Source organism: Apium graveolens, chromosome 5, assembly GCF_009905375.1.
Source record: "Apium graveolens cultivar Ventura chromosome 5, ASM990537v1, whole genome shotgun sequence".
NCBI lineage: Eukaryota > Viridiplantae > Streptophyta > Magnoliopsida > Apiales > Apiaceae > Apium > Apium graveolens.
In genome coordinates, this window is record NC_133651.1 from 131,702,734 (window position 1) to 131,727,157 (window position 24,424).

General features: G+C 38.5%; 1 non-coding gene across 1 annotated transcript; it reads left to right on the forward strand.

Moving 5' to 3' along the window:
* Nucleotides 1-2,608: 2,608 nt before the first annotated feature.
* LOC141662168 (small nucleolar RNA R71) lies at nt 2,609-2,715 on the forward strand. Its single transcript, XR_012550295.1, has one exon. It is a non-coding gene; the product is annotated as a small nucleolar RNA R71 (small nucleolar RNA).
* The last annotated feature ends 21,709 nt before the right edge of the window (nt 2,716-24,424 follow it).

Below are 24,424 nucleotides of genomic sequence, written 5' to 3' on the forward strand. Positions count from 1 at the left end.
AAGCACTCATTAAATGAATCACCAAACACAGAGAAATCGTCCATGAACACCTCCACATTCTGACCTATCACATCAGAGAAGATAGCCATCATGCATCTCTAAAATGTGGTCGGTGCTCCACATAAACCAAAAGAAACCCTTCTAAAGGCGAAATTACCAAATGGACAAGTGAAAGTAGTCTTCTCCTGATCTTATGGAGCAATGCAAATTTGATTATAGCCAGAATAGCCATCCAGAAGACAGTAGTACTCATGTCCATCCAATCTGTTAAGCATCTGATCAATAAATAGCAGAGGGAAGTGATATTTTCTCATGGCCTTGTTCAGCTTCCTATAATCCATGCAAACTCTTCACCCCGTGACTGTTCGAGTAGGAATGAGCTCATTCTTCTCATTAGCAACGACTGTGATACCTCCTTTCTTTGGTACACACTGAATTGGACTCACCCAAGAACTGTCAGAAATGGGATAGACGATCCCTACATCCAGCCACTTAAGAATTTCCTTCTTCACGACTTCCTTCATGATAGGATTTAGTCTTTTTTATTGCTCAACAGTAGGCTTGCTACCTTCCTCTAGCAGAATTTTATGCATACAATAAGAAGGGCTGATTCCCTTGATATCTGCTATCGTCCATCCAATTGCCGATTTTAATTCTCTCAGAATTCTCAAGAGTTTTTCCTCGTCGCTACCTAAAAGGTCATATGCAATAATAACAGGCAAAGTAGATGCATCACCTAAAAATGCATACCTCAAATGTTCAGGTAAAGTCTTAAGCTCAAGAGTAAGAGCTTCCTCAATAGATGGATTGAGGCGCTTAGGAGATTTATTCAGGTCCTCCATTCCAAGAGATTCAGAAGACATATCAATCTTCCTCTTCCAGGGAGAAGCATTCAGAAATTGTAACTGCTCGCCCCCTTCATCATCTTAACTATCGAAATTCCCCAACAGGGCCTTCTCTAAGGCATCAGACCTTAGCAATTGATCAAGTTCTGAAGTAACCACAGAATCAACCAACTCCACCTTTAAGCACTCCTCATTTTCTGTAGGGAACTTCATCGCATTGAACACATTAAAAGTGACATCCTCATCCAACATTGGCATGGTGAGCTCACCCTTCTACACATCAATCAAGGTTCGGCCGGTCGCCAAGAAAGGTCTTCCCAAAATTATGGGAATAATCTTATCCTTTTTGAAATCAAGAATTATAAAATCAACAGGAAAGATGAGTTTATCCACCTTGACCAAAACATCCTCCACAATGCCTCGTGGATAAGTAATAAAACAATCGGTCAACTGCAAAGTCATATAAGTAGTTTTTGGATCCGGCAAGTCCAACTTCTTGAAGATTGGCAAAGGCATCAGATTGATGTTAGCTCCCAAGTCACATAAGCATTTGTCAAATGACAGATTTCCAATGGTGCATGGAATAGTGAAGTTTCTAGGGTCTTTAAGCTTCGGAGGCAACTTCTGTTGCAGCATAACAGCGCATTCCTCCGTGAGAGCAATGGTCTCTAAGTCATCAAGCTTCACCTTCCGAGAGAGAATACCTTTCATAAACTTCACATAACTAGGCATTTGTTCAAAATCTTCGGTGAAAGGTATATTGATGTGAAGTTTCTTGAACACCTCTAGAAACTTCTTAAACTGCTTATCCAGCTTTTTCTTCTGCAGCCTCTTAGGAAAAGAAGGTGGAGGATAGATCCCCTATATTACCCTCAGGAGAAGTGTGCTCAACAGTAGTCTTCCTTGGTTCCACTTCTTCTTCCTTCTGCATTTCTTCTTCTTCAGCCTCAACTTCAGAATCTGGAGTCTTAGCTTTTTCAGGATTTGCAACCTTACCAGACCTCAATGTAATTGCTTTAACATGCTCCTTAGCTTCCTTCTTTCTTGGCACTTCAGTATCGCTTGGAAGTGTGCCACGTTGACGATTCAGTAATGCATTAGCAATCTGCCCAATCTGATTCTCCAAGGTCTTGATCGACACAACTTGGCTCTTGCACATGAGCCTCAACTCCTCTAATTCAGATTTTTCATTAGCTTGCGGTAGCTGCTGAAGTTGAAGTTGTTTTCTAGGGGTATATTACGGTTGTTGAAAACCAGGAGGGGTATACTGCTTTGCAGTGTATGGCTGATAAGGTTGTTGCACCGCATTCTGATTGTTGCTCCAGCTGAAGTTAGGATGATTATAGTTATTGGGATGATAAGTGGTTGGAGCTTGCTGTTGTAATCTCTAAAAGTTACTCACAAATTGAGTTGATTCTCTAGAGATAGCACACTGCTTAGTTTCATGTGCCCCCGCACAAAGTTCACAAACACTAGTGATCTGATTAACTCCATAATTAGCCAAAGAGTCCACTTTCATCGTCAAAGCTTGAAGTTGAGCAGCTATAGCAGTAGCTGTATCCACTTCCAGAATTCCTGCTACCTTGCCTTGCAACATTCTTTGCGTAGGATTCTGGTATTCATTAGCTTCCATGAACACAATCAACTAATAAGCTTCATTATAGCTTTTGGCCCATAAGGCTCCACCAGACGCTGTATCGAGCATATGTCTAGACTGAGCGCCCAAACCATTATAGAAATAATTTATAATCATCCAATCAGGCAAGCCATGATGTGGGAACTTCCTTAGCATCTTCTTATATCGATCACAAGCCTCACACAGAGATTCTCCAGTTTGTTGTGCAAAATGAGTAAGAGCATTCCCGATTGCAGCAGTCTTCGCCATAGGAAAGAATTTAATGAGAAATGTTTGAGCAAGATCCTTCCATTTAGTGATAGACCCTGGTGGTAGAGAATGTAAACAGCACTTTGCTTTATCCCCCAGCGAGAATGGGAAAAATCTCAGCTTGATAGCATCTTCAGTCACCCCATTGAACTTGAAAGTATCGCAGATCTCGATGAAATCCCTGATGTGCATGTTCGGGTCTTCTGTAGGAGAACCCCCAAACTGAACTAAGTTATGTATCATTTGAATCATACTCGACTTCATCTCAAAAGTGTTAGCCGAGATGCTCTACTAAATATCATTGATCTTAGGCCGAGAATAGTCCATCAATGCCTTAGGAATTTCTGCTTGATCTCCCATCACTACTAAAGCTAGTTCATCGACTTTCTCTTCTTCTTCTACTTTCTCTTTGTCCTTAAAAACTTCCCATCGAATCACTACAGCTTCCTCCTCGGCTTGATCCAGAGTTCTCTTACGAGCCTGCGAACGCGTATGCATACACGCTCGCTAGAGTACCTGAAACACGACAAGGAAAAGAGCAGGTAAGTAACAATGTCCAAGTTAATAAACTTTAACGCTCACTGATGATAAACACATAAACTAATATACCGAGAACCTTTAATATAGTCCACCTCCCATGGCGGATAAGGTTCGACTTGCAGTTTCAATTTAGTAGGTAAAATATCGCGATATTCACAATAAAATGGTAGAAGAAGTTCCTACATAATAAATTACAAAAACATCATAATACCTCAGTGAACAACACATGTAGACATTTTTTTGAAATAATGTTATTTACAAGTTTGCCTTGCTTGAAGTATGATGGATAATTGAGACATATGAAGTTTATTTCCCTATCTTGACTTTCCTCGCATTGAGTGTGTGATTCTGTTTCGTGTACCTCACATGTGTTTCACTCTTCTCTCCACTCGTGTTTACACTCATTCTCACAAGTGTATCACTCCTCTCATAGCTCCAAAATCCAGATGTACCTGCAAGGAAAATCACCTTAGCCATTCTTAAGGAGGTCACAGGTGGTGCAATGGGAGTTCGCAAATCCCCATCCTTGTTAGACTCGTCAGTTAGACTCGTTAGATGAATCTGAGTCATAATCTACAAGTTACTAGTTTCCCTTTTAGGGTTCCATATTTGAACTCTGGGAAGGTAAATAATGATCCAAAGAATTTAGTATAAAAATCAAAGTTTTCTTCTAATATTTGGGAAGACATTTCCTTGTGACGCATCAGGTAAATCTGAATCATTGTCAACAAGTTGCCGATCTGCACCTATGTCAGATCCACTATCCGCGGATGCATCCAGGGGATTTAAACCTGGGGAGGTAGACACTGACCACTGACATATGGCTAGTAGATCAGTATCCTCTCATAACACCTGTAAAGGCAATTGGTCCATTAAAGAACCTTGAACAATCGAATCTAACCTTAAAATGGTCGAAACTCTTATTTTCGTCAACTCATCCTTTTGTGTGTGTAACCTTTCCTTGTGCATCAAGAGTTGTTTATGTTTGAGGTTGTGACACTACATCGGATACCCTGGCCGACAAGCGAATTTTAATACACTCACCCTGTTGAGGGGATGTGATAGGGATAAATAAATCCTGATTGTATAATTAAATATTGCATTAATTGTACAAGGTGTGGGCTGCTAGGCCCAATAAGAAGATGTATGATATTCAGACCAGAAAGGTTACCACATTGATCAGGCCTGATGGACCAGATCAGGCCTGATGGAACAAAGAGGGCCCAAAACCCTGAATATTAATTAAATTCGTAATTAATTAATAAGGGAGAAAAACAGCTATTAAGATAAGTCCTAGTGGGGATGTAAATCCTTGTAGATTGGCCTCCAAGGGACCTCATAGGATAAGGAATCAGCTTCCTACTTCCTAGGACTCCTAAGTCTATCCTAACTCAGAGACTTGACCACCAAGTCTCCTATACCAAGTCCAATTCAAGGACTCCCACATCTATATAAGGGGCCTCACCCCACAAATCAGAACTACGTTTTTTGACTTGATCCTTGGCAATCAGCAAGGAATGTAGGCATCTTGTTAAGGCAGATTGAGTCACGAAACACAAGAGCAGTCAAATCGAGTCTTGAAGCTCACGTTCCTTAGTACTAAATACAACAATTATATATATTAGTTTTTAATCCATAACATTTGGCACCGTCTGTGGGAAAGCACAACAACAACCATGGCGAGAACACAGAGAACAATTAGAGCTCTGGAGGAAGGAACACCATCGGGGACAACCAGGTGATTTCGTCAACCGTGGAGATTCCTCCCCACTCAACTTATGCATCTACTCAAGGGGAAGCCCAGATAGGGGCAACTCAACCTCAGCCACAAGGGACGACTCCCCCGACTATTCAAGGTACGAATCCTCAAGTTCAACAAGTACATGTACCTGTGAATTCTCGACCCGTCGGGTATGAATATTCAACCGTTGTTACTACTAACCCCCCTTATGGGATGCCCCTTTACCCCGAGGTTGGAGGAAGCGGACATGCTGGGCGAAGTGAAGCATGAGGGCAATCGCCCCGCTACATACGAGGTTTGCCTCCTATCCCCGAGGATCGGGAATTTTCTGGTCCATACACTGAGAGAGACTCCGAATCTTCGGACGATGAAGTAGCCCAAAGAAGGAGGCGTGCTGGCAAAGAGCCGATGGCTTATGGAGGCCAACGTCCTCAAAGCACCCAATGGGCGAATCCCCAAGAAGTGCAGGAAAGAATCAGGGCTCATGAGGCTGAGATTCAAAGGCTGAGGCGCGACTTGGAGGTGCACCAGACCACCAGACCCCAGATACCTCCTAGGGGGAGAAATCCTCCTCCTGTCATAGACCTGGAGGGTCCGGTACGGAGAAGGGTTGTTGTCCCAAGAACTGATCCAAGCAATCTTCTTCCCCTTGGAGATCCTGATGATCCTACTCCGCCCTTCACTGAAGAGATAATGAATGCCCATATCTCAAGGAAGTTCAAGATGCCAACTTTCAAAGCCTATGATGGCACGGGAGTTCCCGCTAATCATGTTAGGACATTTTCTAATGCACTGCTGCTGCAACCCGTGAATGACGCTATTAAGTGTCGGGCCTTCCCTCAAACCCTGTCGGGCATGGCTCAAAGGTGGTATAGTCGTTTGCCCCCAAACTCTATTCGGTCGTTCAGAGAGTTAAGTCAGGCTTTTATTAAGCAATTCATCAGTGGGAGAGTTCATGAGAAAAGTTCAACATCTCTTATGAGCATTGTGCAGGGAACAAAGGAATCCTTGAGAGATTACCTGAATTGTTTCATAAAGGAGGCTTTAAAAGTCCCAGACCTTGATGATAAGGTAGCCATGATAGCACTGCAACAAGGAACTAGGGATGAGTTTTTTAAGATGTCCTTGGCTAAACGTCCCCCTGAAAGCATGTTGCAGCTCCAGGAGAGGGCAGGGAAGTATATCAAAGTTGAAGAAAGCATGAGGAAGACCGTAGTAAGTAATGAGCCCACTGGAGGCAAGAAGCGAAAAACTGATCTGGAGTATATCACTAAGGACAAGTATCCTAGAACCGAGCAAAACCCTGATTCAACCCCCAAGAAGGGAGGACCTGGGCAAAAGTTCACCGAATACGCTAAGCTGAATGCTCCTAGAAGCCAGAACTTGATGGAAATCGAGAAAGATCGAGATATTCGTTGGCCTAAGCCCTTGAAGGCTGATCCTTCCAAGCTAGAAAAAAGCAAGTATTGCAGATTTCACAAAGATGTTGGTCACGACACCGATGAGTGTAGGTAGCTGAAAGATGAAATTGAGTTCCTCATTCAAAAAGGAAGATTAAACAAATAGACTGGAGAAGGAGGGGACAAGAATAATAATGGAAGGAAGAACTTTGAAGATCGTAGGAGGGACCAAGACGATCAGGGGCGAAACCCCCAGCCTAGAGGACCATTTATAAATACAATTTATGGAGGACCGCGGCCTCGAGGGCCTGTGATAAACACGATCTTTGGAGGTCCAACTGCTGCTGGATTATCCAAAAATTCCAGAAAGGCATATACTAGAGAGGTTATGTATATTATTGGAGAAGCCCCGAAGAGGGCCAGGACAGAAGTAATATTGGCTTTTAATGATTCTGACCTAGAGGGTGTGAAGTTTCCTCATGACGCCCCGCTGGTCATAACACCGGTAATAGGAAATAGCCCGGTCAAGAGGGTCCTTGTGGATAACGGTGCTTCAGTGGATATCTTGCTCCATGACGCCTTTACAAGGATGGGGATTAACGACTCCCAGTTGACCCCAACCGACATGCCAATATATGGATTGGCGGGAGTGGAATGTCCTGTGGAAGGGATAATCAAGTTGCCAACCACCATAGGTCAAGAACTAAGGCAAACAATGCAGATGTTGGACTTTGTGGTGGTAAAGGCTAGTTCAACTTATAATGCTATCTTGGGGAGAACAGGGATACATGCCTTCAAAGCAGTCCCTTCTTCCTACCATTCAATCATGAAGTTTCCCACCCGGAACGGGATTGGAGAAGAGAGAGGAGATCAAAAAATGGCTAGAAGCTGTTATGTGGCCTCTTTGAGGGCAGATGGAGTCGGGGGGTAGGTTCTTCCTATTGAAGATATGGATGTCCGAGAAAATGATGAGAAGAGAGGAAAGCCAGCAGAAGACTTGGTTTCGATTCCTTTAGACCCCGAGAATCCTGAGAGGATGACTTTCATTGGAGCCACATTAGAGGAGCCACTTAGAGGGAAGTTGGTGAAATTTTTGCAAGAAAATAGTGATGTGTTTGCATGGTCAGCAGCTGATATGTCAGGCATAGACCTGGAGCTGATTACTCACAAGTTAAACGTGGATCTGAGCCGGAAGACAGTGAAACAAAAGAAAAGAAACTTTGCCCGGAAAGACAGGAGGCTATAAAATAGGAAGTAGAAAAGCTCTTAGAGGCTGGTTTCATTGAGGATATTCAATTTCCGGAGTGGTTAGCAAACCCTGTAATGGTGAAGAAGGCTAATGGAAAGTGGAGGATGTGTATAGACTTTACTGATCTGAATGATGCATGCCCTAAAGACTGTTTTCCGTTGCCAAGGATTGATACTTTGATTGATGCCACTATTGGGCATGAGATGCTGAGTTTCATGGATGGATTTAGCGGATACAATCAGATTAAGATGCACAAGGATGACATTCCAAAGGTATCATTCATCACTGACTTTGGTGTTTATTGTTATCTTGTTATGGCATTTGGTCTTAAGAATGCAGGAGCCACCTATCAAAGGTTGGTAAATAAAATTTTTAAGGATCTTATTGGTAAGACTATGGAAGTCTATGTTGATGACATGTTAGTCAAGAGTCTAGTAAAGACTGATCATATAACCCATTTGAGGGAAGCTTTTGAGGTCTTAAGTGTTAGGTCCCAATGTGTTTGTAGAAGGGGGGGTTGAATACAAACAGTATCGAATAATTGAATTAAATGCGGAATAAAAATTTGAAACAAAATTCAAGTTAAATAAGAATATTATTAAACTTGAAAGGTGTTACAACAACTGTATCGATTACAAGGAATTAATCTCAAATTAATTATCACAAATCTAGAATAAATTCGACATGAACTTTTTCTATTTTTGTAATAAAAAGATTCAAATGCTAAACGCAATTTGAGATTAAGTTCTAGGGATTTTGATCCGCTAGATAGTTACACAAGAACAAGAGAATGATTTCTAGTTGATTGGATTTAACTTTACAAACTAGAAATGTGATCTTGAATTTAGCAGATGAAAAATAAAATGTTTTCAGCGGCTGCTTTTTTCTTTCTGTGTTCTTGGTTGTTAGATGATAATGAATGTATGTTGCTTCTGTTCTTTTTAAATCAATCAACAGACTCCAGTTGAACTGGCAAGACAATCCTGAGCTCAGCAAGACAATCAGTAGGACTATTGATTGTACTAGCAAGACAATCTGATTGAACTACAATGACTTTCGGTATGACAATCAGTTGAACTAGCAAGACAATCTCCTTCCCAGTAGAACTTTCGGTATGACTATTGAAATGACTTGGCATGACAATCGGTATGACAATCCAGATTGTCATGCTAGTTCATTTTCAATTGTCTTGCTGATTTAAGACTATTTTTAATCCAATTAAACTTCTGAAAATTCTTAATATTAATTCTGAATTAATTAATCAATTAATTCAATTAATCAATAAATTAATCTTTGCAAATATAATTTATTTTCTTAATTAAATTATATGACTTAATTAATTAATAGAGAATTAATACTAATCTTGAGCGGTAACCATTCTTCTGAAAATCTTCTGATAATCACAGTCAATTATGAATCAATTCCACCACTTCAATATTGACACTCGATGTACTGTCTGGTTCATGAGTGACTAACTTCCGTGACGTTTCTTCATGTCTTGACTTTGATACTTGATTTTTTTCAGATTAAATCCATGTAATTCTCTGATACCCTGACGAGATCTCTGTCACTTGATTAAATCCACAACCTTGATTTATATCACTGAGGCTTGATCAATTTCTTGAACTTCTTCCAGTGAATTAATTCCTCAAGTCTGTAGATGAACCTTGTTTCTGAATCCTTTGACAGATATTACTTTGTGAGATCTCTTTGACGGTAGATTCACTATTTACTTATTACATTCTTATTTGAGTTGAGTTAAATCCTCGAATATACAAATAGGCTAGGACATATGCCTTACACTAAGGTACCATAAGATGATGTTAAATCCTACAAAATGTGCTTTCGGAGTAGGATCTGGAAAATTTTTGGGATTGATGGTCTCCAAAAGAGGGATAGAGGCTAACCCCGATAAAATAAAGGCAATTCTGGACATGGAACCACCAAAAACCGTCAAGGATGTTCAGAAGCTCACAGGAAGGGTTGCTGCACTAGGACGATTTATCTCCAAGTTAGGAGATAAATGCTTGTCATTCTTCAAGTCAGTAAAGAACATTAAGGACTTTGTATGGAATGAGGAAAACCAGAAGGCATTCGAAGAGTTAAAGAAGTATATGGCCCAGGCCCCGTTGTTGGCCAAGCCAGCTTTGAATGAAGTTTTATTCTTGTACTTAGCCATTCCAGAAAGTTCTTTGAGCGCTGTGTTGGTTAAGGAGGAATTAAAAATCCAGAAACCCGTATACTATGTAAGCAAAATTCTACATGGCGCTGAGTTGAATTATTCAACTATTGAGAAATTTGCTCTAGCCTTGGTAATGGCTTCAAGAAAGCTGCGTCCCTACTTTCAGGCTCATCAAATTAAGGTGCTAACAAATCAGCCACTGAGAAATATCATTCACAGTCCCAAGGCAAGTGGGAGATTGATTAAGTGGGCAATAGAGCTGGGAGAGTTCGATCTCAAGTATAAGCCATGAACGACAATAAAAGCCCAGGCACTAGCTGACTTCGTGGTGGAGTGTACCATACCCAACCAAGAAGTCGGGGGGCAGGAAGATACCATACCTCAAGACAAGGGAGTCGATAAAGGGGACAAAGAGAAGGATGATAAGGAGAAAGAATATTGGGTTCTCTATTTTGATGGAGCATCAAAAATAAACTCCAGTGGAGCAGGATTGGTTTTAAAAAGCCCTGATGGGTTCTTAATTGAGTATGCTATGAAGCTAGACTTCCCAACCACAAATAATGAGGCAAAATATGAAGCCCTGATAGCTGGCCTTGGCCTAGCTGGAACACTTAGAGTCAAAAACTTAAAGGTCTGTGGAGACTCGAAGCTGATCATATCCCAGGTAAAGGGAGAATTTGAGGCAAGGGATGATACGATGGCTAAGTATGTCCGCCTAGTAAGGGCTGTGATGACCCAATTTAATGAATGCCATGTTGAGCACATTCCAAGGGAGGAAAATGCTAAGGCAGATGCATTATCAAAGTTTGCTTCATCCGAGATAGAAGAAAGTTTAGGAAGTGTGTACTTCCGTGTTTTGAAGACACGAAGCATAGATGTTAAGCTTGTGGCTCCTATAGGCCTGGGGACGTCATGGATTGATCCCATTAAGGTTCACATTCAAATCGGTTGGTTTCCAAGCGATGCAACTGAAGCACGGAAGTTAACTGTTCGGGCACTAAGGTACACTTTGATAGATGGGATTCTGTACAAAAGATCTTTAGTGGTTCCTTACTTAAGGTGTCTCAGGCCCGATGAGGCACGCTTGGCTCTTGAAGAAGTGCATGAAGGTATTTATGGGCAACACTTGGGGGGCAGGGCCTTGGCTCATAAGATAACCCATTTAGGCTTCTATTGGCCAGAAATGATGGCTGATGCCAAATAATATGTGAAGAAGTGTGATCGCTGTCAGAAGCATGCACCTGTTGTTAGACAACCCCCCGAGATGATGACCTCTATCAACTCGCCCATTCCCTTTGCTATGTGGGGAATGGATATTTTGGGGCCTTTCCCCATGGCCACGACATAAAGGAAGTTTCTGATTGTAGCCATTGATTATTTCACCAAGTGGATTGAAGCCAAACCCTTGGCCAAGATCACAACTAAGCAGGTTGCACAATTCCTGTGGGAAAATATTATGTCGGTATGGAATTCCCCGTATCCTAGTCACTGATAATGGAACACAATTCAACAATGAGGAATTCAAGAAGTACTGTGAAGAAAATGAGATTGAGTTACGGTTCACCTCTGTGGCTCACCCGCAAGCCAATGGGCAAGCAGAGGTAGCAAATTGAATAATCCTGGATGGACTAAAAAAGAGGATCGAAAAGTCAAGAAATAATTGGGTGGATGAAATACTTCCAATATTATGGGCCTACAGGACTACCTGTAGAGTCATGACTGGAGCAACTCCCTTCATGTTGGCATATGGGGCAGAAGCAGTAGTTCCCGTAGAGATATCACATTCCTCTCCAAGGATTCAGGCTTTCAATGCTAAGGAAAATGAGGAAGGACAAAGGTTGGCTCTGGACGTAATCGATGAGGTGCGAGATGGGGCACATGCAAAGATAGTAGAGTATCAGAAGAAGGCTTCATTCTACTATAACTTAAGGGTTAAAGAAAGGTTCTTTAAATAAGGTGACCTACTTTTGAGGAAAATAGAAGCTTCTGGGGTAGGACAGAAAGGGAAGCTTGCCCCGAATTGGGAAGGGCCGTACAAAGTCAAGAGCGTTCAAGGTAGAGGAACCTACAAGCTGGAGACGATGGATGGTTTTGAAGTCCCAAGAACTTGGCATGCACAAAACCTGAAGGTTTACTATGTGTAGGTCAGTTGGATACGATTCTCACTTGTCAAGATGGCGAGTAGGTTGAAAAGCGCCTTGAAGCTTTGCTTTCTTAGGATTTATATGTTCTAGTTTTATTTTGAAGTTTATTAAGACTTGTGCAAAGGATGAATCCCAAACAATTTATGGAAATTCATGAAGTTTTCAGAATATGTTTGAATGCAAGGAAAACCAAATGTGTGAAATGCAAGCATAAAATGTGATAAATAAAGTAGATCGGATAAATATTACAAGAGTTCGATAAATAAAGTCTCGAAAATAAGATAAAGAAAACAAGCCACGCAGGGCTGGAAAAGCTCTAAGAAGCTGAGGTGCCCTCGGCATCCATATCATCGTCTCCTCAGCTCTCGCTAGATGTCTCTGTCGTCTCGGAGGAGGAGGAAGAGCTGTCGTCCTCAGCAGGCCTGGAAGAAGACTCGGGAGGAGGAAGGAGCGGATCCTGAGGAATATGATCCGAGACAACTACTCGGGTACGAAACCTCTGTAGCAAAGCCTCGTCATCAGGGCAGACATAATCCGTCGGGTTAATATCAGGACAAGCCTCGTTCACGGTCCCAAGGGTTGTGTCCCAACCAGTCCTAAAAAACCCGAGAAAGACTGAGTCATCCCTAATCCTCGTGGACTGAGCAAACTCCTCCGAGTCCAGGTAGTTATCTATAGCTTTGTCCTTCTCATCCCGAAGTACCACCAATTCAACGTTAGACTCCCCGAGTTCTTCCTCCTTGCGTTTGAACTTCTTCTCCAGAGTAGCATACTTCTTCTGTTGACTCCTGAGGGCATTGTCGGCCTTATCGGAAGCCCGCTTCCATGACTCGGCTTGCCTCACAGCGCCTTGAAAATAGGCGTTAGACTGAAATAAAGCAATTAACAAAGTATAAGGTAAGAGAATGCTACAAGAAAGAAAGATAGGTTCAAAAAAGAAGAGGCATACCGAAGCCAGAGACTGAGCTCCCATGAGCTTTATCCTCTCAAGATCAGGGGTGGCCACCACGTCAGTAAAATCCTTGGGAGTCACGCCATGGTAGGACCAATCCCAAGCATGCTTCGGGGATCCAACCACGGTATCCCCTCGGCGGAATCCCCAGAGAGGCTGGAAGGTGCCTGTAGCAGCAGCAGCAGGAACAGCAGCAGTGATAGGAGCATTGTGGCCCTCAGCTCCCTCAGTTAAAGCCTCCCCCATAGGCTCCTTGTGTTTTCTCAAGAAGCTAGGCTCTGTGGCCTTCCCTCGGGTGTCCAGGCTGCAAGGCGAGCTTTTTTCATCCTAGCAGTCTCTTCAACGGGAGGAACATTGTCCTCGTTGATCTCCTTAGCAGTTGCAAAACAAGGCAAAAAACAAAATAAGTGGTGTTAATAATGCATGAAATGAAATAAAGTTGAGAAGGGAAGAAAAATACCCTGTTGAGAAACAGAGGATAGTCCCACGTGAATGAGGGAGAACTCCTCTAAGAGAGTCCAGCTGGTAGTAGTGCCGTCGTCTTGAGTAAGCCCATTATAAATAATGGTTTCCTCAGGAGTTAAGTGAATGGATTTGAGGCTACCATCACTGTCCTTCCCGAAGGAAGATCGGAAGAGTGTGCCCCAGTCACCATTCTCCCAACGTAACCCAACGAAACTATTCCTCCAATTTTGGTTGTTATTGGGAATGGAGGCGCTGTTAAATATATGTTTACTTTTGGGTCTTTGCTTAACATAGACCCAACCACAAATACTGGAAGAGCTATTATAGCACTGAAAGACCTTCCTAAAAATAGCTACGGAAAGGGGAAAACCCTCCCTAAGGCAGCAGACTATAAAACATAAAATGTTCCTCTAAGCGTTTGGAGGAAGCTGACACGGGTTGATTTGTAAATCAGCTAAAAGATGAGGAATGAAAGGATGGAAAGGAAACCTAAGCCCAGCATTAAGGGCATCTGTATAAATAAAGAGAGTGTCGGGTTTCCAGTGGCAAGTACGGTCACCACCAGAGACTGGAACTAATCTAGGAGGAGGAAGGACATTATAACGTGCATTTAGTTTATCGAAATCAATATTGTGCCAAGTGTTACAATGATTAAAAGAATCGAGATGTGCAGTAGAGGGATATTCATCCCCCCTAGTGTTAATCATATCGATTAAAGACATATACGAAGAACGGATCTTGATATCCTTACCTCGTTTTGAAGTCGAGGCTATCTTGGCCGCCCTCTCGGAACTCTTGTCAGCCATTAGTAAAGCTGGAAAAGCCTGGAAACTTTGAAAGGAAGGAGGCTGGAAACTAAGGGTGGAAAGTTGAGAGAGGAGGAAGTTGAGTATTTTAGAAATGAATGAAATGAAGAGTGAAGAGTGTGAAGGAGAGCACACTCCTCCCACCTTTATATAGGGGGGAAAAGAGGAAATTGGGCCTAGAAAAGCCCATTCAGGCCCAAAAATAAGAAGGTTCTGGAATTATCCAGGAAATTCCTGGAAAATTCAAGAGAAAAACTTGAGTTTTGTGAAGATTCTGGAAGAATCCAGAACAATCCTAGAAGAATTTGGAATTGGGCTTAGAAAACAAAAGCCCGGCTCAGAAAAAGGGCCCAATTTTAGAAAAAAGCAAGCCCAGTTAAGGGCCCAAATGTTTAAAAAACCCAGGTAAAAAGGCCCATGGATTAGGCCCAAATGATTTTAGGGGGTGGAAAAGAAGCCCAGTTGAAAACAATGGGCCCAAAGGATAGCCCAATAAAACCAGCCCAAAAAAGGGAAGGATGGCCCCAAAGAATCCAGCCCAGGTTTAAGGGCCCAAATCCAAATTATAGAAATATATACGAGAAATTAATATATTTAAAAACCCATTGGACCAGGAAATATAAGGATATCCTAATCGAAGCCACTGAGGTCAAAATCCTGTCGATCAAGGCTAAAATACAGCCTTATTTCGACCAGAATGAAGATCCATTCGACTAAGAAACACGAAGGAATCCTGATCGAAGCTCCCGAGGTCGAAGTTTTGTCGATCAAGGCTGAAAAATAAGCTTAATTCGACCAGAATTAAGACTCATTCGACTAGAAATCAAGAGAAGATCCTGATCGAAAGGATTCTTCCCGAATTTCTGTAGACCTGGGCAACAAAGGGAGGTTAATTCGGTCAAAATCAGGGTTCCTGACCAAAAATCCTGATCGAAATTAATGTCCTGCTCGAAGATTTCTGCTCAAAAAAAAAAATATATATATATATAGAAAAAAATCCTGGCCGAATTTCGACCAAGATTCTTGCTCGAACACATCCTCCTCGAAAAGCCTTCGACCAGGGCTGAATGAAGGTTAATTCGACCAGGATCCTGGTCGAAATCTGTATAAAAAAAGAGAGAGAAAAGAAAGAAAAAAAGGAAAAAGAGGGAAGAAAAAGAAAGAAAAATTCCTGAAAAATTACAGAAATTGAGGAAATTCCTTAAAATATTTTTGAAATATTTTCAGAAATAAGGAATAAATCCAGAAAAATAAGGATAAATCCCAGAAATTAAGGGAAAAATCTAGAAAATTAGGGAAAAATCCCGGAATCAAGGGAAAAATTCCTGGAAATTAAGATAATTCCTGAATAAAAGGAAAAATCATTGTAAACGTGTAGGTCGCTCCACACTTTACGCAAAAATGAAACCCTGTAAGGGAATGAATAGACTTAACTTCTGCGAAACCTAATCAATATTTCCCCAAAGTTGGGGGGCAAATGATAGGGATAAATAAATCCTGATTGTATAATTAAATATTGCATTAATTGTACAAGGTGTGGGCTGCTAGGCCCAATAAGAAGATGTATTATATTCAGACCAGAAAGGTTACCACATTGATCAAGCCTGATGGACCAGATCAGGCCTAATGGAACAAAGAGGGCCCAAAACCCTGAATATTAATTAAATTCATAATTAATTAATAAGGGAGAAAAACAGCTATTAAGATAAGTCCTAGTGGGGATGTAAATCCTTGTAGATTGGCCTCCAAGGGACCTCATAGGATAAGGAATCAGCTTCCTACTTCCTAGGACTCCTAAGTCTATCCTAATTCAGAGACTTGACCAGCAAGTCTCCTATACCAAGTCCAATTCAAGGACTCCCACATCTATATAAGGGGCCTCACCCCACAAATCAGAACTACATTTTTTGACTTGATCCTTGGCAATCAGCAAGGAACGTAGGCATCTTGTTAAGGCAGATTGAGTCACGAAACACAAGAGCAGTCAAATCGAGCCTTGAATCTCACGTTCCTTAGTACTAAATACAGTAATTATATATATTAGTTTTTAATCCATAACGGGATGAATCTAGTAACTATTTTTTTGCCTTTTCAGCCATTACATCTTTTTTAGAAGATGTATGGAGGCTAGTAGTTGCCTCGGTTTAAATACTACTCATCTTTGTAGGAGACAGAGCTGCTGGGTTGACTTCAGAATCTTCCTTATGTGGTGCACTAAGGCACTTTCTCCCTCACGCTCGTTCATACTTCATTTTAGTGGTAAGAGAGTGTTGGTTGGTTCTATTTCTGTGTTTATCTTTACAGTCTGGGATAGAAGTTGTGGGTTTTCAACCTCATGACTATCAAATGAAAGAAGGCCATTGGAGGCTGAACCTGTATCACAGAACATATTGCAATGTAGAGATAAAATGCACTAAAGATCTTTAATGAATGAAAATTATGCATTTAATCTTTTGAGAGATGATGTACAATAGTGATTTCAAAAGATTTTAATGAAATAAGAAATCACCAATGTAGAAAGAAGTTTGATTTTCTCCTAAAACTGTTCGAGTGCACAAGTCTGTTACTATGCCTAAAAAGATAAATGATTTGATAAGACACAGACTGATGACCTAGCAGTATTAAAAAGAGAAAGAAAGATTTTATCTTTCAATTTGAATTAGTTTTTATAAAAACATTGATCACTTAGGGTAAAGTCTAAGCAATTCTCATTCATATCAAAAGCTCCATAATCTTTCTTTAGAAAATTATTACCAACAATATTGTTTATTGATAAATAATCTTAATAAGACCGACTATGCTGCAAATTTCAAATTATAATGAATCTTTCAGATATAGAAACTCATATAAATTCACTAAAACTTAAAATTTCACAATTATCTGCAATAAAATATTAACAATATCTCATTGACTGATACTTGTCAAGTACTTTAGATACCAATAATTATGTTACATCCTATTTTAAATATTAAAATAAGATATCAATGAATTAAATACCAATTATCTATCAAAAAGACATCAGCAATCAATTTCATATTTTATACAATTGTTAACTCCTAACAACTGTATCTAAGACAATATTCGTTCTATAAATAAAGCAACATTAACCAAAATTATCGTGTTTGCAATCTTAGAAAAATATTCTAATTTCCAGATACTTTGATCCAATGAGTATTGCATCTATATCAAAGCATTTAGGAATTTGCAAGTATGTATGAAAATTATTCTAAGTGTACAACATATGGTTACTTATAATAAAGCATTATCCACATTGACCATAGTTGTACTTAAGAAAGATTTTTACACTTTTTATATTAGTTAAGTGACTAAGGATAAGCATTGATTACTTAGAGGAGTTCTAATTAATGTCACAAATACTAATACTTCACAATTAGTTCAAAGTTAAACTCTTAACTAAGTATCATTGACTGACATAAGTCAAGAATTAGCATACAAATAATCATGCTACAATCATATTCTAATTTCAGTGAATTCTTGAGATATAAGCATTGCTAAATTCACTAAAACCAAAATCTCATAATTATCTTATAACACATAAGTTACAATCAATATACTAGATATCAATTATTGACATATTTAGTTATAATCAAGCATGCTACTTATTTATTTTAAGTAGTTTGAATTATGGAGCAAATAAAATCATTAAATTGCTTCAAATTCCATAATCCAAACAACCCAATATAAATATTAAATAAATAAATACTAAATATCTATGAGTTAGATACTAGCACTTAAATATTTATAATTATCCTTGAGTAAGCACCAATAGGATATATGACTTATATACATGGAAATCACTCTTTGGATAATTAATAATTTTAGAAATACTTTCTAAGCATATAAAATATTGAGAGTTTTATACACATAACTTAGAAAATACTTCAACTTTCAATATTAGTGATTTTAGAAATAAGCATTGATTACTTAGAACAAAAGTTCTAAATAATATCACTAATACTAAAAGTATCACAATTATTCGTACATAATACAAATAACTATGTTGCATATTATTTTAATATAATTTAAGTTATGAGACTGATATAGAATGGAATTGACTACAGACATAATTTAAATCAGTTAAAATAATATTCAAACTTAATGCTATAATACTTAACTACCACAAATGTATCTAACATTGTAATTATGATAATCAAGATAGTAGCACTAAGTATGAGGTACTGGATTACTAATAAATTCACAAGTCCTTTAAATATTGACGATTTAATACTTGTGAACTTTTATTAAGAATTTCTTACAGAAGGGATTTTCAACTAGTATGCAATGAATGATATCCCACACTTACAAACCAGTCTTGAAAAATTAACTTTATCAAGTGATTTAAGTGTTTCTGCAAGTGACTCTTTGACAAAAAGACATGCTCTCAAAATAAATGATACCTAGTGTCAAGGTGCCTTGTCATAAAGTGTTCCAAAGAGTTGTTGGATTTGAGGTTGTTTCTCATCATAACAGGAAATCAATCTTCTTCCATGAAGTTGACAGCTTCCTGAGATGCTTCTCCTGTCACTTAGGTTGACAGCTTCAGAGATGCTTCTCCTGTCTTTCTTACAACCTGCGTAATCTATATCTATATAACCAAACATGTTAAGCACAATATCTTTAGGGTGCTTTACTCCAAGAGTTGGTAGTTCCTTAAGATATCTAATAATCTTGTTAATAGCTATAAGATTGAATTCCTTAGGATCCACTTGGAACCTTGCACATTGGCATCTTGAGAACATTACATGTTATCTATTAGCATTTGAGTAAAAGAGTGAGCTTGTCATACCTCTTTACCTTGTCATTGTTACCTGAGTTGCACTAATCAAGCTTAAGTGGTTCCTGTTGGTAAGTAGTCTTGACATGTTCGGAATCTTCCAAATTTTACATCTTCAAAAGATCCTTAACTTACTTGTATTTCCATCATTCTTTTGGTTTACTTGTGCTCCTAAAAGAATTGTTCTTTTGGCTTGCTTGAGCTCCTAAAAGAATTATTCTAATGGCTTGCTTGAAGTAATCCCAAAAAGAATTGCAACATTTCCAACATGCTCCTCCATACCTAGACATATAACATTATCATTATATCACTGCACATATAAAATAATATGTTTGTGCCTAATGATAAGAGAGTTATTAATATGACGACTCTACTAGTTCATATTAAACTGTAACTTCAGTTAGAGTGACATACCATGTCCTCGACGATTGCTTGAGTAGTATACTAGTTCATACCTGCCTGAAGTGAGATTGTGAAGAAGAGATATGCATAGTCCAATAGATCGGCAACTGCAACTACAAATTCCATGAACTGTGGTGCATTGACTTCCTCTTTTGACTCACCAACCAGGAGTGCACTTGTACACATCTACTAGAGTCCAATTCCAAGTTTAATGTGCATCAGGTGCCTGATATGTCGTAATATCCTCACGTCTCATCACTGGTGCTATTTGTTAGATACTGCTTTCTGATAATAACCTAGCATCCAGTTTGGCCTTGTCCCTCGTAACAATGCCATTGTCATCCAGTTTTGACTTCTGGTCATCCTTGTACCAATTACAATATTGCCATTTGCTTTGGATACCAGCTTCTCTACAATCTACTTGCTGACTAATTGAGTTCATCTTGTTTTGCAATCACCTAATCAATCCGGATCTATCAAAGCTTCTGTACCTTTCTTAGTTTCTTCTTGATTAGAAATTAGAGAAATAATAATTATACTTAGTAGCTCCGCTAATCATTACTCCACCATCTGGATCACTTAAGAACTAGACTCTAGGAATAATAATAATATCAAACCCTTTGTCTCAGTAGACATGTTCTTGTAGTGTCCTCTTGATTTACAATGTGGTGTTGTGTCTGACTATTTGATCCTTCTATTGCTCCCCCTAAGCTGTTGCTGGGATTTCCTGAAAATCCTTATCCTTGCTGACTGGCTTCATTGAAATAATAAGTTATGTTATACACTGCCATTCCACTACTCGGATATGAATTATCAATACCATTAATTTCACCTGTAACAGCTTAGAGCATAAAGTTGTTGAACTATGCATTTATACTTTCAATCACCTTCTGTTGATCAACCACAAATTCCCTGTAGGTTGTAGACTCCACTGACTAGCCATGAAGAATATTCTTACAGGTCTTAGCTGTAAATGATCTTCAAACAACTGAAAATATTTCATTATTTCCTCATGTAGAACATTCTCTCCAAACACTTTCAGGTTATCTAGTGTTTACTTCTATTGGCCATTAACTCATTAGTGGTCTTAATGTATACATCCTGATTAAGGCTTGATCTTACTTTTGCAAACTGTATTGACTGCTTCGGCCCTTTGGTATTTAGAAAGCCTTGATTAGCTTGATATTTCCCTTGTAGCTTTAATCAAGTTATGGTTCTTCCCATGTACCACTCCATCATGACATGGAGCTCCCAGTGCTGAATGTCTCAAAATTTTCTTGATGTTACAGATATCAATCAGAACTGCTTCTTGATTCAGTCCTATTATCTGACCACAAGATTATTTCTTTTACAGTTGCTTTCAGCTTGATCTTCTGATACGATTAATCACCATTTGTGATGTCTTATCTTGAGAACACACGAACAACAACTTTATTTAATAAGAGTAGTCAACCACCATCACTAAGGTATATCTTTACTTTGATGTGATGTTATCTTTGACTTCTCTTTCCGACATGACTCACATTTATCATCTTCTGAATTCTAGATGAGGCAGTCCTCTCACTAACCCCTTTTCACAAAAGAGTTCCTTGAGTTGATGTTCAAGGGTGAGAGCTTCTAATGCCATAGCTAAACTTTTTTCAGATGAAGCTTTACAGTATAAACCATTGACTTCACCTTTTCAGAGTTTTCAGTCTATCCACGAGCATTTCCTTTCCTTACTCTAAGAAGAGCAAGCTGCTCAACCTTCCTACTTCAGATGAGACACTAATCCTTTATTGAATTGACATTTTGTCCTTTGATGCAGAACTGTCTGATAAGAGGATTTGTGCCTTGATTCTTTAGCAAGAAAGATGCTTCAATTGTTATCAATGACTCCAATAATTAGTTGTTATTAGTGATAGCAATTGTTGAGTCCATGATGACATCCATTTTCTGCATATCTTGTCCCGTAATGAAAACCTTTGCTATTATTACGGGATATTGACAGAATAGCTTTTGTCAATCACATTTGATTATGAGGCTCTTTCTTTGATCATATATCTTGAGTATGAATTACCAAGAATACATATGAATCAATTGACCTATTATGTCCTGCACTCACAAATGGATTAACAGTTCTTGGTACACAACTTATCAATTTGGGTCCAGATGGATTAGAGATATTATTATAATCAGAGATAACAACAGTTGCAACCTTATCATGCTAATTCTTAACTTTGACTGACCATTTTCTCCATTTTAATACCCTTGACAAATTTGTCTATAGGCTAGGGGAAAATTGGTTCCAACCTTACATAAAGAGGACTAGCAGTCTTTGCCCTATTGTAATCCTAAACATGCTTCTTCTATAATTAATGCAACTACTAAGAGATGCATTCATGTCATAAAAATAAGCAAGCGTTGTATTAAGAATACATGGCATTCATTCAGAAACATTACGCATAAGAATTAAGCCATACATGTATGATGTGGAACAAACAAAATTAAAAAATAAATCACTAATTCTATGTAGTCCAATCCTGTTGATGTATCTCACTAAGCTATCTCAGTCCAATTATAAACTAATACATCTTAACAAACAATTCAGATCAAATGAATAAATCACATTATAATAGGATGCAGGAGATAAGCATGAACAAACGTCTTATATGCTGGAAAACATATATCTCATTAAAGCAATTAATCATGTTCAACTATTGCAGTGGTTCAAGAATTTGAAACCTGGGATATGTGAGTTGGACCATCTTCAGAGATTGCTATGAAAGCAAGATATTCATGATTCTCGTCATCTGATTCATCCCAACTCTTTCAATTGCACTATAAGTTTTGACTAGCTATTTCCCTAAGAAAACATTCCACCTCTGTCACAGCTCTTCAACTGAATCCCTACTCATCCTTGTTTGTCAAGCTTCTTGTTTTGTTGTAGCAAAACCCCTGATAGTTACTTGACACATATTGCTTGTCAAACCTGTAGCTATCAAATCTTGTTTTATGTCCCAACCTCAATTTGTAACCACCTCTTGAACTAAATCTGTAAGAATCTCTGCTTCGGAATAGATAGGCTTGATCCTTGGATATAGCTTATGTACTCCTTGTGAATCTGATACGACCAAAATTCCCTGACATGTGAAATACTGCCCTAACGTCTAGTCCCTCAAGTACTTCTACCTGAGCTTCTTCTGATTCAACTATCAGTGACTCCTACATTCCGTCCCGAGGTTCCAATTTTACTGCATGTAACTGAGATATTTGTACGTCCCCACTATTTTCTCTAACCTCCACAATTCCTGCCTCTTTGATCTCATTGATTCCCTGATAAATATAGCATTGGTACAAACCACTGTGTGACTGTATAATCTGGAATCATAGAATTGTCTTAAAATTTCCGAGAAAAATTGTACCCATAGAAATTTCATTCAATTCCTGCGTCTGAAAAACTCGTGATATCCTATGGAGTAAGCCTTTGAGGAAATTCAACAATTTTCTTATGTAGGTATTGAAATCAGTTCCATCGGAGTAAGAAAACAATTATCTATAATTTTGGTGTTCGGAAATTTTCCATCTGAATAGCACATGGTATTCGTTTTATTCAAAAGATTAAAATTCACTTTAAAAGCCCGGAGAAATTCCGAGTCTACCTATACTTTCAGTACCCTTAATATAATTTAAGAAAAAATTAAATTTCCAATATTTTTTAATTTTCTTAGAAAATAAATTAATCAAAAATAAATATTTATGTAAATTTTAATTTTCAAGGATTTCGAATTTTCTTAAAAATTAAATAAAATATAAATTATCATTTAAGAAAAATTTAAGAATTTTAAATTTTATGGAAAAATAAATAAATCAGAAATAATTAATTAACAGACTACTAATCCTTTGCGCCGACTTTTCAGTTCCTGTGGCGACCTCTCCATAACAGATTGCCTTAGAAATTTTCTTTTTACTTCTGTGGCGACCGGTTATTTCTGTGCGCCGACTTTGATCACATGTGGCGACGAGTAATAACAACAGAGAAGCACGTGTATATGGCGACCTTTGATTTCCTATACTCTATTGGCTCCAGGTGCGTGACTGTTTTCCGCGTGTGGAGATTTCCTGCGCGTGCAACTATTGACGTCGCCCATTCCAGCAAACCCAGGTAATTAGTTGCCATATTCAAATGTATATGTTTTGTTTGTAAGTAAGAAAATGGCAGCTTAACTAATTCCTCGATTCACAAATTACCAATTGGCAGCTGCGTACATAATGAATTGCCGAGACAAACATAAAATGGAAGAATACAAAACTGGCAGCCATATATAAAAAATAAATTCAAATTAAAAAAATTTATTTACTAAAATTTAAGTAGTAAATTAGTTTAGTTAAATTTATAAAATAAATTTATTTAAATTAAGTTCATGCAATAAACTTATTTAAATTAAATTTATATAATAAAATTTCTAAATAAAATTTACAAAATAAATTTATGCAAATGAAAAATTAATAAAATGAATTATTTTTAAGGATCCTGATTTGTGTATCAATCAGTAAGCTCTGATACCAATTGTTAGGTCCCGAATTATTGTAGAAGGGGGTGTTGAATACAATAATCAATAAATTAAAAATTCTTTCGAATCTTTAGCGGATAAAAGATTTAGTGCTCGACTAGTGGTTTCGTGTTCTTGAGATGAATATTGTTTGGAACGATAAAAACAAGGAAAACAAGATATTCGGGCAAGTATATATTCGTATATAAATCCTCGGGGGTGTTGCTACACTCCGGTAAATAAATTAACCGGCTACAATCTAAGAACAACAAAGTTCCTAGCTACTACAAAGATTTACAAATCAAATCCTATACAATAATCTAGCTTTTGTTTGTACTAGGATTTAATTACCGGGTAACGATTATAATGCCCCTATGAATATACAAGAATTAAATCGGGTATTATAATATTACTCCGGTGGGAAGTTAAACGGATATACAAAAAGCTTGAACTTCTCTGTAAATCTTTGCTGCTATTTTTCACCTG